The sequence below is a fragment of the Hippocampus comes genome, unplaced genomic scaffold (genome assembly GCF_001891065.2).
Source record: "Hippocampus comes isolate QL1 unplaced genomic scaffold, H_comes_QL1_v1.1 scaffold279, whole genome shotgun sequence".
Classification (NCBI taxonomy): domain Eukaryota; kingdom Metazoa; phylum Chordata; class Actinopteri; order Syngnathiformes; family Syngnathidae; genus Hippocampus; species Hippocampus comes.
The window spans coordinates 387,422-399,800 of record NW_017805456.1 but is presented as its reverse complement, the minus strand read 5'-3'; the positions used below and the strand labels follow the sequence as shown (position 1 = coordinate 399,800).

The window sequence follows — 12,379 nt, the reverse complement described above, 5'->3', positions numbered from 1 at the left end:
GACGCTCCTGGAAGTTGCCAGCAAGAGGAAGACGAGAATGGAGGAGGAAGAATGGTGCCTGGACATTGACTGGCGACCAGTCCGTTCATTATCAGTGGCGTCTTCTCAGGTGTCTTGTCATCTCTTCATTTGAAAATCACTTTGCGGCGTCTTGCCAAAAATGTCAGCAAAGTTGGCAAACCCATTTGATGGCAACTACTCATCAGCAGCTTTTTTTTTCGCACGGAGGACATGCTGACATTTTCTCTCGCTGGCATTTCCTCTCGCTGGCAAAACAGGATAATTGAAATAAACGACTAAATGGAGGGAAAATCGTCGATGGAGCATGGAAGCGAGTTTTTTGGGGGCGCCGACACAGAAACTTCCAAGCCGTCACAACGTTTCTCAGCCAGCTCGGCAACTTATCAGTGGTGAAGTGTCGGCGGTCTGCAGAAGGCGTTGAGACGTGACGCTGTCAAACAAATGCCACAAAGATAGGTCGCGCCCGGTGGAGACGCTTCATGACGAGAGACGTGAGCGGACGAAAAGCAAGAAAAATGTGCCCGAGTGCAAATGTTGAGTCAGGACAGAATTGTCGCATTAGGGAATGGACACAGATGGAAGATCATCTGTTAGAATTTAAGCACGTCAGCGAACGGACTGAGAAGGAAAACCCTTTGTTTGCGTTTTAGTATGTTAGCTAAAGAACGAGAGGGAAGATTGTTCGCATTTTTAGGCAACCAGTTAACAGAAAGAGAAGGAAGTCTGTCCATTAGCGCGTTGGCACATCTGCTAACAGACAAAAATGGAAGATCATCTTTTAGCATGCTAGCACAGAGCTAACAGATGGATGAGGACATCTTCTTTCACCGCCTGCCAATAATTTGGACAACTGAACTACTCTTCTTTTTTTTTAATCGCCCTTGAGTGTCCCAATACTTTTGTTCTGACTACCATTTTTTTTTCACACCTTCCTGTGTTAGCAAAAGTGCTACAATGTCACCAATCTTCCCTCTCTGTCCATTATCTAGCGTGCCAAAATGTTACTGCCTCTGCCCGTGAGTTGATGTGCTAAAAGGCTCGCAAACGATCTTCTGTCCTTTCCTGGCTGTGGATGTTAGAAAAAAAAAAAAATCTTGTCAGTCAACAGCAGCTGAGTGTTGCGATTCATGTGCATAAATATCAATCTTCTCCTTGGGAGCTCTGTTGTAGTAGCGGAGCCCCCGCCGTGAACCCTTCGTCGAATCAAAAAAGGGCGTAAACTAATTAGCGAGCGTGTGAATGGAGCGTTAATCGTGAAGAGCATGCCGGGGCTGACGAGAGTGGCGGGTGTCTCTGAAGTGGTGTGGTGGAGGGGGTCGTCTTTGATTTGGAAGCCATTGTGTGGCTAATCGCCAGCTTCTGCTTCCCGGCATCTTGAAGGTTCCCCGCTGGGACTCGGTTTGTTTGCTTAAGATAAAGGTTGCCCTAACTACGTCTCTGTGGACTGTTGACAAAAGTACTGGGACACTTACTTGAAAGGCCTCTGCGGCAAATGATAATTAACAAACATGCACTGCGCCGTCGCGTGCTGGGCAGGCAGCGGCGTGGTCCCATCCGTCAGCGCTGACTGACACGGGAGTGGGCGCCACCCGAGGCGCGTTGTCGTCAAGACGGACGCACGCTCATCAGCCAAATGCTGAGTGCGGCCGCCATTTTGAGAAGCCTAAAGTAACGGAATCAAGATTATCCAGTGGATTGGTTTTGGACATATCTTTGGCGCAGATCTGAGGTGTTGGCTTCAAATGAGTTTCACAATCCAAAATATTCTAGCATGTTCGAATCAAAGAAGCCTTAATTGTCCAAAGGCGTGAACGCGAAGCTTGAGTTGCTGGCATCCCAAAGTTGGCCGCTTTCGTTCCAAACATGAGTGAGAGCAACGCGAGTGGCTCCCAGTTTTCAAGCGAGAAGTTCCACGCGCAACGTCTGCTGTTTATGTCTGTCTAAGAGGTTTTTTATCGTGTTTTTATCTGCCCCTTTATTTATTGCAGCCTGAGTGCTTTTGATGGCTGTGGAACAAATTGCCCCTGGGCGATAATAAAGTCCCGCTTGTAACTTCCATAAGTCACGTTGAACTAGAGCGTCACAACATTAGGGACTCCTGCGTGATGGCCTGAGAGTCAATCAAAGAGTCGTTGATGTACGGGGGATCAGCGAAGCACTCGCGCAGCTTCACTTTTTTCCACATTTGCCAACGGCCAATGACCACCACTGAAGAAGAACAAGCGTAGACGAGACATTAGGCGCCGTGGTGTTTTATTTTCGGTGTTTGCAGGTTATGTGGAGAGCCAATGTACTGTGTCGTCTTTCCAGCTTTTGCCATCCGGCTGAAAATGGCGCTGATCATCCTTCAGATTTCTCTTCTTCCTCTTGCTCTTGACTGGAGTCCACCTGTGGTTAATTAAGCCGCGAAAACTTCTCAAAGGTGATCAGTGCGAACCGCTTGCAGCTCGGCTCCACTTTCAGCTGCGGAGCAGAGCCTGGCAAGGCTTTGTCAGTTTTTATTTGGAATACATTTTGCAAACGCGTCCGCAGCGAAAACAAACTATTTCAATGCGTAAAACAAGAATTGAATCCATTTCGGAGTAAATAGCAAAAATGTGGCGAAAGTGGAGAGAAGAGAAGGAAACGGAGAAGACTGAGGACGTGTCGTGACAAGGAGTTGATGGCGTCCATTTAGGTGACTCAGCGGGAGGTTGTGATTGTCTACCGGGCGGGTGCGAGGCGAGGAGGAAATTGGAAGCTCCGGGGGAACGCAGCGGCTCACCCGGGCTCGGCGCTCCACCGGGAATTTTCTTCCTCGCCGCGATGAACTTCGATGCCGGGGGAGCAAAGTGATTCAGGCGGAGAGAAGTCGTGATGCGCGTAAACGTGAACCTCGACGCTACGGCGGCAAATGAGTGATTGTACACAGAAGTGAGCTTGGATCAATGAAGCCGTTCGCCGCCTTTGATGCTTGCTGCTCACTGTGGGTGAGTCAATGAACATATCTGGCTACTTATATGAACAAATGTGGTGTTATCCAAAAATGTTTCTTCAATTAAAGGCCTCACCCCTAATAAATGCACAACCCGCAATAGACATCTGGTCCTCTCTGCAGGTCAGTTAATAAATATGAAGAAAAAAAAAGACCCACCCCTCTTGATAAAGCTCCTTACCTCTCTCACAGACACATGGCACTTTTATTGCGTTTGAGTGAATAAACGCCCCTACCATGAATCGCCGCCAGTAAACGAGGAATTTACTTCTCCATCCGGCTGATGAAGTCTTCATTCGTTGGCGACGGGAGACGCCAGAGGGTCTTTTACGGCCTCGCCGCAGCTTCCAAATCTGAGATCAAATCCTCTCCGGTGGGGGAATGTGCGTCGGATCACAGAGGTAAAAAAAAATGAATGAAAAATCCCTGACAACTTCTTCTGACAGCCACGTTCACTTTCGCCCACTCAGCTTTTCCAACTGCTCCACATACCTCAGCCTCTAGGGGGCAGCGGAAAAGTTTCTGGCAGGTGGGCTGCGGATTTGATGGAGTCTCAGGATGGCTTTGCGCCGCACGCTTCAGGTAAAACAATCGAGGCCGCTTTGGGAAATCAGTCCCCGATCCGCGATGCGTTACGTGCTCTACATTACAGCGCCGTCGCTGCTCAGCGCGAGTCAAATCCGCGAGTTGTGGCACACAAATTCCTTTTAGAAAAGTCCGACGCATCGCAATGTGCGTTCGAGGATAGATTTTTTTTTTTTTTTGTGGGGGGCCGACATTTATCCTACGCTCGGGGTGTACCAACATTTCCACGCTGTCGTATCGCATCGCAATGTGCGTTCGAGGATAGATTTTTTTTGGGGGTGGGGGGGGCGACAGTTATGCTACGCTCGGGGTGCACCAACATTTCTACGCTGTAACTTTGAGTGTGTAGAGCTTTAAAAGGCAGGGCCCATTGAGTGACGCTAAAAGGTTAGCCAGTCAGTGTGTTGAGTGACCCGGGGTCAATCGCGGCTGTGCAGCTAGCGTAAGGACGTATTTGTGGTTACCATTTGCTCAATAAAGCCACTAAAAGCAAATTTTTGACCCGATGTGGAGGGAGGACAAGTCGGTCTAACTTGCGGTTGCTAGGCTATATCAAAATCGCCAACGACATTTCCTTCGTTAGGTGTGCACTTTTTACAGGAAACACATTGCACTTAGTGAGACAGCGAAACCGAACAAAACACAAAATCGTACGTAAATATGCTACATGAGAGTCGCACAAACCATTAATCACGATGCCAAGCTACGTTTGAGGTGCGTCGACATTGCGCATTATGCAAATATGCGACATTAAAGGTGTATCAGCAACAATAAACAATGGTGGAAGAGTCATCTGCAGGCCAACCAAACACTAAATGTTTCATCATTTAAATTATTGATGTATTATTTACTTTTGCGTTGTCCCTGCCCAGCGTTGGGATGTTGATTTACATGGAAATTGGGTGTTGTTTCACACTTTCATGAACGCCGTTAACACATGAAATGTACATGGGAACGGTTCATAAATGAGAATTGTTCATTTGGACCCACTATGGAAATCCAGCCTTAATTATAGTCTTTGAGCTTCAGTGCTCATTTACTGAACACGATCCTTTATTAATCCCACAGTGGGCAAATTAAAAATGAAGTGTAAGCACTAATATGGTGCAAACCCGCGCAACATGGCCGGGAACAAAAAAGAGGATAATCCTGTCTTTGTGCAGATGGGGCGGGAATATGTGTTTGCACACACACACACACACACACACACGTAAAAAAAAAAAAGGGTCTGTACTTTTACTCAAGCAGTATGGAAGTGCAATTTGGCAACTCCGCATTGTTATGAAAGTGCAGATGGCACTCAAGTCGTACTCATTGACTCGCGCGGTGTAAACAAAAAGATTGATATGTGACAATAAAAGTTGTCCGTGATGGTGTAGTGGGTCCCTCCCGTTGTGCTTCTCTTTCAATGCAGTTAAAGCTTCTTTCGCACGTTCTCTAAAAGTGGCACTTTCGCTTCCAGAGAGAGTCCATCATCAGTCTCAGCGTGATCAAGAACAAGCGAGATAAAAAAAAAAAGCTCCTCGTCGCCACGACAACCACTCATCAAGTCGGAGGCAGAAAGCTCGGACGTGCGGCGTCCACTCCGCTGCGTTGCCAGGACGACGGCGGTGATGGAGTGAGAGGAGAGCGGCAATGCGGGTCTTGAGGACGGCTGCTGGTCATTGCGGTGTTCCGTGCCAACCAATGAATGAGGCCTGGCTGGAGAAAAGGGAGAAAAACATTGGTGGACACATCACAGAGTCAAAGGTGGAAAGCTTTTAGTGTCTATGCGGCGGCACTCAGGGAAAATATGACCCGGTCATTTACATTATATTAAGACTAAAAGAAAAGTGGAAGCCTGAAATACTGAAACCCATAATTACATTTTCAGCCTTTTCATGTAATGTCCATTCAAATGGTTCCGTGCCTTTTCTTCTCTTTCAGGCTATTCACTTGGTGCTTTTTTTTTTTTTTACCTGGCTTGTAGCAACACTTCTCTCCGGTTAACAGTATTATTCCTATCATCATATGAAGCATATTGTATTTTATGAAACATGAGACAACCACAGTCTTCTGTTCCAAATTTCAAATTTGGCATTAGCAAACTTGCTAGAAGCAAGCGAGAAAAACGTTTCTGCCAAAAATCATGCAGTGATCTATCCATACCTTCTATACTGGCCTCATATCATTTTTATCTGCGCTTTTATAATTAATGACGTACCTCATTAACAAAACTGGTCTATTGTCGTCATTTGATTAGTTTTGACCTTGACGTCACCGATGCTTCCTGTGGTGTCTTATCCAATCGGATTTCAGCCGGTCTGGGCGTTGCCAGGTCATCGGAGATCTGCCTTCGAAGATGTTCAGAACTTTTTAAAGATTGTAATTTGCACAACAACAACAAAAAAAATCATACTATCAAAATACAATTTAATGAAGAGAAACCACTCCATCAACCTTGAGATTAACTCCAATAAATTAAAACCCATCAAAATATGGAGTGACGTCTCATTTAACCAATCAAAAGTTGACCTTCAAAGCTTTTCTCTGATTGGCTGAACGCCGATCCAAGTTTGTGATCAGCACCTGCTGTTATCATCATTGTTTGACTTGAATTGCTAGCTAGCTTGTTTCTTTCGAGTTCTCAGGTAAATTAGCATGGTGGAAAGGGAATTATTGTCGAAAATTAAACAAATAAAACTCTACTACAGCTTTATTGAACCAAGCAGTAGAAGGTTGCTGTTTTTTTTTCTTCAATTAACTATCATCTTGGGTAAGTGGAGGCCTTTTGTCTTTCTATCATTGATTAGAACGTGGCTACAATGTGCTGTTATACTCCTCTACAGTATCAGTATGTTTTACAAACTTTCCCCTCAATTTAAAACAATTCCCATATATTTTCTCATAACATACTTTTTGGTATGCTTTTGTTGAAAAACGTCAAGAATCAAGACCCCCCACTCATATATTTTGACGGCATTTTTCGTGCCACGATCAGTCCAAATGTCGCGTTGTAGTGAGCTGAACTAAAACAACCTGAGAAGTAATATCAAAATGTCATTTCTGAGAAGAATTAGATGGAGCTATAGTCAAATAACGCAGGCAGGACGTTTAGAGTGTAGATGATTATTTTATGGCAAAGGTTCTGAAAAGTAGTTGAGTAAATATCAAAGTTGGGGGGGTGTAGATAAATATATACAGTTAGTATTTACAAGTTGAGTTCTGTACAGGTAGGGAGCTTTGTAACAGATTTATTTTCCACGTATATCTGGGTGCTTTATCTTTGTTTAAAGTGGGGCGGGAATGCAGAATGACTTGCTCAGACACATTTCCAACAATACAACAGTTGTTTAATTTCACACTTGGTTTGTCAGCAGGCATCCTACACACACACACACGTTTGTATACAAATATCAGAAAGTCCATTTTCCATAATATGGCTGCGTTAATCTCGGACACGGCCGAAATGGTGTAATATTTTGGTATTTTTAGTGTCGGGGTGCTTGTGATGTCGATTATGTTGAAGAGGACATAAATGAATGAAAGCCTGTCTGTGGAGGCGTGGACGTTGGCCTCTGGCCATCAAATGCCCCTGTGGAGAAGCCTCTTCAGGATAGATGACACCAATATTTTGGACGTAATCGCCTCGACGCGAGTAAAGGTCGCCATTTGTAACAGACTCGCTGAGTGTCTCTGTGAAATTCACCAAGCGCAGTCCAACGCAAGGCCAAATCCTGACTTTTAGCACTTGAATCATTGCGGGCTGTAACCGTAGCCCGGCTGGCCTTCCATTTGTCATTTTTCACAGCTAAGACAGGGGAAGCACAAGTACTCGTGGAGAACAACAAGGAGAAAAAAAAAAGTCTTCAACGACTTTGAGGAGTCCCGTAAACGCCGCTGATGGCCTCCAGGACAAATGGTCACAAGCTCTGCGGTGGGCCGCTCTCCATTTGGAAGGCAGAGGCATCGACATTTTTCTGTTTAATGACGTGCATGTCGAGCGCGACGCGACTCAAATGGTGTTTTAACGGCACGCTGTCACTTTGCAGGAGCCAGCGTGGAACAATTGGCCACCTGGGAAAATTAGGAGGAGGCGAGGACGCGGCGAGGATGAGGAGGCGGAGGAGGAAGAGCTGAGCGGAGCTGAGGTGGGGACGGACTAATTGGGCAGAGAAGAAGCCGTATCAAGGTGAGCGACAACGCATACTTGTTAGCACAGCGCTACCTTGACCTGATTTTCATTTTTTTCTTCGTGACAAAGTGGAAAAAAAGGTTTTTGCAAAAAAAGAACATGTCACCCAGAACAGTGACTCCTATGCTAATATCTTTTGCCTTTGTCACACCTCAAACAATAAAAGAACAAAAACAAGACAGAGAAAAGGTTTTAAATGGCAAAAAAATATATATTTATTGACATATATCAAGCTAACCTCGTAAACAACGTAACAAGACGAGATTATCACCTAATCTTCATTTTTCTACTCAAAAGCTGTGCTGATCTCAAGTCCAAAGTGATCCAACGGCAGCGATCTTACGCGATCCGTTCGTAGTCGGCCATGTTGGCCAACTCCACAGGCGAACGACATTTGGCCCGCAAACTTTTCTGAAGGCCCGACTCTCGAATGTTTCATTTCTTTTGGCACAAGCCACTGTTGTGGAGCCAGATGCTGAACCTGAAAATTCGCAACATGGGTTTGAGCCGTGTCGCCATGGCAACAGAGAACTGAGGTCGGGAGAGGTTGTGCACTTAACCACGTGACGAGATTCAGGTTTCCGCTGTCAGGCTCCCGCAACAATGTTTACCACAAGTGCTGTCATCTTGAACTCAACGTTGAATTTTATTCTATTTTTTTCTTGCCCTACTCGAATAGAGAAAAAAAACCCCGGCATTGCCTTTCACCACGGTTCTTTCTTGTCATATTCCAATGTTACAGTGGATTTTTGTTTTTTTTTTTCTTTAGTTGCTGAGTTCTTCTGAGGCTGCTTCATCGTCAAATGATTACTCGATGATCAAACTGGTTGATTCATTTGACGATGGATTAGTTGTCAATCAATTGTGACGCCTTCAAACCCGCAAAGGCTGACTGTGTTTTCGTGAGCTCCGTTCCACTCTCTCTTGTTTGCAGCCATGTTGTTGGTGTGAGCATTAGGAGGGGGGATGCGCTTTCAACTACAGATGCTTTTTTTTCCCCCCCAAAAAATCATATAAAGAAATAAATAAAAGTCATCCGGACAAATAAATTCGATTAATGACCCAGCCCTTGGCGGTAGCATGATAATGAGTATTTAATGCAGCAATCTATAATGGTGTCAAAAGAGTCCAGTGAATAAGGAAAATAGGATTTTTTTTTTTTTTTGTCATCAGATTGTTAAAGTGTTTCAAATCAATGTCTTTACTTTCTGCCTCTGCTCTTAATAAAAGTCATTTGGCGCGGCGCGGCAGGTCAGCCTGCCTGCGAGGCTGAAAGTGAGGAAAATGCGATAAAAGTGTCTTCCAATCTCGCCGGCCTTCATCCCCGCCGGCTGTGCTGCAATTTCCACGGGAGATGGGGAAACTTGGAAGCAGCCGAGGTGAGGCGCCGAGGCCCGCTCTTTAAATGGAATAAATTACTGCGCACATTCGCCCGCCCGGCTCCGCGTTCCCCACACTGCATTTGGCTCACGCCGGACGGCCGCACTGCAGTGCTTCCTATGATCCGACCCGGCCCGCGATGTACATTCGACGCGCGGGGTCGGCAATTTTTTGGCACCGGGCGAAGCCACGACGTCCTCCCTAAAATGCCGTTGCCGTTTCAGAGTTACCCGTTTTCCAGAAAGCTCGCCGGATGGCACGGGCAAGCTGGGATTCGGTTGCGCTTTCAGCGCAGTACCACTTTTGTGCCACAACGGGCTTGGCAACTTTGAGGCACGCTGGCAGACAACCAGTGTAATTAACGGCCAGATGACGTCTCTTCAGTAATACAGAACCACATTTGGCCGTTTTAATGTTTGCTGTTCGCGCGGCGCAGAGCAAAGGAATGCCCGCCGTTTGCATGCGTCGCTGCTCCATGTTATGTAAAAGTAGCGCTTGTTGGAATGGTTGTCATTGCTGTAACACCTGTGCTAAATATTATTTCACTTTATCACTTTTTAATTCAGTTGCTGCTAAGGAGCGAAGCTAAAGATGCAGCATTCTTTGGCCACAATCGTCGTAGCGCCGCGCGCGCCCATGGTCGACTCTCGCTGGACCGCGTCGCAAGATCGTTCCACCCCTTGAGAGATAAGTCAATACGGGAAAGCAGAGGATGATAAAAGGACATTAACGTTTATTAAAGCTCAGCCGGCTGGATTAAAGTTCCCGCATGTCATGAGATCAAAGCTCTTGACTTCATTGAACTCGCATCCGACGGGCCGAATGAAAAGGTCTCCAGGTGGCGAGAAAACGTTTTCATTCACCTCATTTGCATCCAAGCAACTTGACGTTTCTCTTCTTTTCTTTTGAAAAGACTGAAAGATGGTGGTCTGTGGGGTTGGGGGGAGGGGGGATGAAGGTCAAACGAATGAGGCCTTGTCAGTTATTCCATGCGCTGCTTCGTCATCATGCTAATTCAGACATGCACGGCGCTTGACGTTTTCTTTTGTTTCGCATGTCTTTAGCGTCGTCGTCGGAAGCCGAGTCCACAAGGCGATGCGCGCTTCCCACTCGGTCCGTCTTTGTGTCACCGCTGGCGTTTTCCCGCTGCGGCTCAAACTGGCGCCGCCGTCACCTCGCGGCTCGGAAGTGGAGAGCGCCGCGGCTCGTTGTACTCGCATACAACTGCGGCAGCACGTATATTTGATTGACAGACGAATTAGAGGCGGCTCTGTACTTGACGGACACGTAAAAACAGTCGCGCCCTGGTTGTCACTTAATGAAGGTAACGCGACGAGCGTATCTATTTGATTGACAGCTGAGTCAGGTGCCGTCTCCGTGGTCAATTGTCAGATAAGTGGTGGGAGGCGTGCTTGAGAGCCGCCCGATGCTAATGATGTTCGGAACACAGGAGGCGGCCGCGCTAGCCGGCGAAAGCTCACTCTCCTCGCAGTCTTTCATTGTGTGAAAGGGGAAAATGGCGTCCAAGGTATAAAAAGTCAGAAAGCCTCATCGACATATTTGTGCGCGCGCCTCCCTACCTGTGTACCGTGCGTTTTTTTTTTTCCCCCCGGAAGGCGTTTTGGCTTTGAAGCCGGCATGTGATGTAACGCCGTCTCATCCCAACATAATCCGCCTCTCGTCGGGGATCCTCCGCGAGTCTTCTGGCCTCCTTTTAGCGGAGGCTCGGGCTTTGCCGCGATTACAGGCGGGATGGGGTTGCAGGCCGCACTGCCGCAGTCTTAAAGCGGGATCAAAAGTGATTCCGGGAGTATTGCGAGGCTGTGATGGGAACAGCTGGGCGGAAAGCTTTCCCGCTTCGAGGTGAATTGAGGAGGGGAAATGTTGGGAGGACTTGTTACAGTTTCGATTCGCTTGCGTCACTTACAGTCTGTATGCGAACAGGTGTCCCAAAATATTTTTGTAGCTGTTTCCCAAAATGTCCTCGTTTGATTTTCTTCCTCTCCCATCCTGTCTCTTATGTTACTTGTTTTCACATTATCTGTTAAAAAAAAAAAAGCATTTCTATTATTTCAGTGAGGGATTGAAGCAAGTAAATGCTGAGGAGAACATTATGTTATTAGAAGGAGGGGGGAAAACGTTTAAAAGCTTGTTGGGTGTCAGGGGAAATTAAGCAAATCCCAGGAGCAGAAAAAATAAAAATGTTGTTGTCATTTGGAAATTGGATTTTTTTTTTTTTTTTCTGGAAAAACAAAATATCACCGTGATGTCAAGGAGCGCGCCCAAAACAAAAATGGTGGCAGTAAACACCAACAACACTTGACTATTTTTCACACTCGGTTTGACCACCGCTCGTGTCATCGCTTGCAGCGCACACACACACACACACACACACACACACACACACACATTCATACCCTTTGCCACATGCATAACGATGACACACGCAACATCAACCTTGCCCGCAACGATAGCTGACCATACACACGCACACGCACGCTGATTGAGTGATCACATTCCATATTTACTTCCTGGTTGCAATTTGGTTCCATGCACAAATACTGCATGAGGACAAAACATTCGGAACACGGCAGTTTTGCCCCCCCCCCCAAAATTCTCATTCATGATCTTTTTTTAATTATTTGTATTTATTTATTAATCTTCTGCTTATCTGATACACATCGTCAGCACCTCCTCTACTCTCGTGAAGTGGAAAGAGCGTTGCGGCGTCTTCCCGATGTTGACTTCAGTAAAAACAAAACAAGTTAGTGTGTCTGTTGGCTGAATTAGCACGTTAGCGGTGCAGCGGGTTAATTGCCAGCATCTGCTGCTGAGCGTGCGTGTTCCTGTTTGTGTGCGTGTGTGTGTTTAGCAGGGGCTAAACATTATTTTGCAGACGCAGGCACGCGGTCGTCACACGATGGGCGCTGTGCGTTTGCAATAAAAGGCAATGGCGTATTAGAGTCACATTCAGGTCAGTGACCCCGTGAGGAGAGTAACAGCAGTAGCATATAGGTTTCATGTTGGAGTCATCATCATTGCAACAACAACGGCTGAACTGGACTCATTAAAAATGCATTTATGCCCGCGCACGCTGCTGCTGCTGCTGCTTTTTTGCGCATGGATGCCTGTGCTTTTCTTCGGAAACGTCACCAAAAAGTGCTTCTGCGACGGGTTTGGCCTCGTCGCTTGTTTTATTGAGTGGCGAAATAATATGAGTTTCCGAGTGACGATAGCAGGCGAAG

General features: G+C 46.4%; 1 long non-coding RNA gene across 1 annotated transcript; it reads left to right on the top strand.

Annotated features, from left to right (window-relative positions):
- The first annotated feature begins 6,025 nt into the window (after nt 1-6,025).
- Nucleotides 6,026-10,274, top strand: LOC109518630 (uncharacterized). The gene is made up of 4 exons (XR_002168788.1): nt 6,026-6,335; nt 7,371-7,496; nt 7,612-7,751; nt 9,701-10,274. It is a non-coding gene; the product is annotated as an uncharacterized LOC109518630 (long non-coding RNA).
- The last annotated feature ends 2,105 nt before the right edge of the window (nt 10,275-12,379 follow it).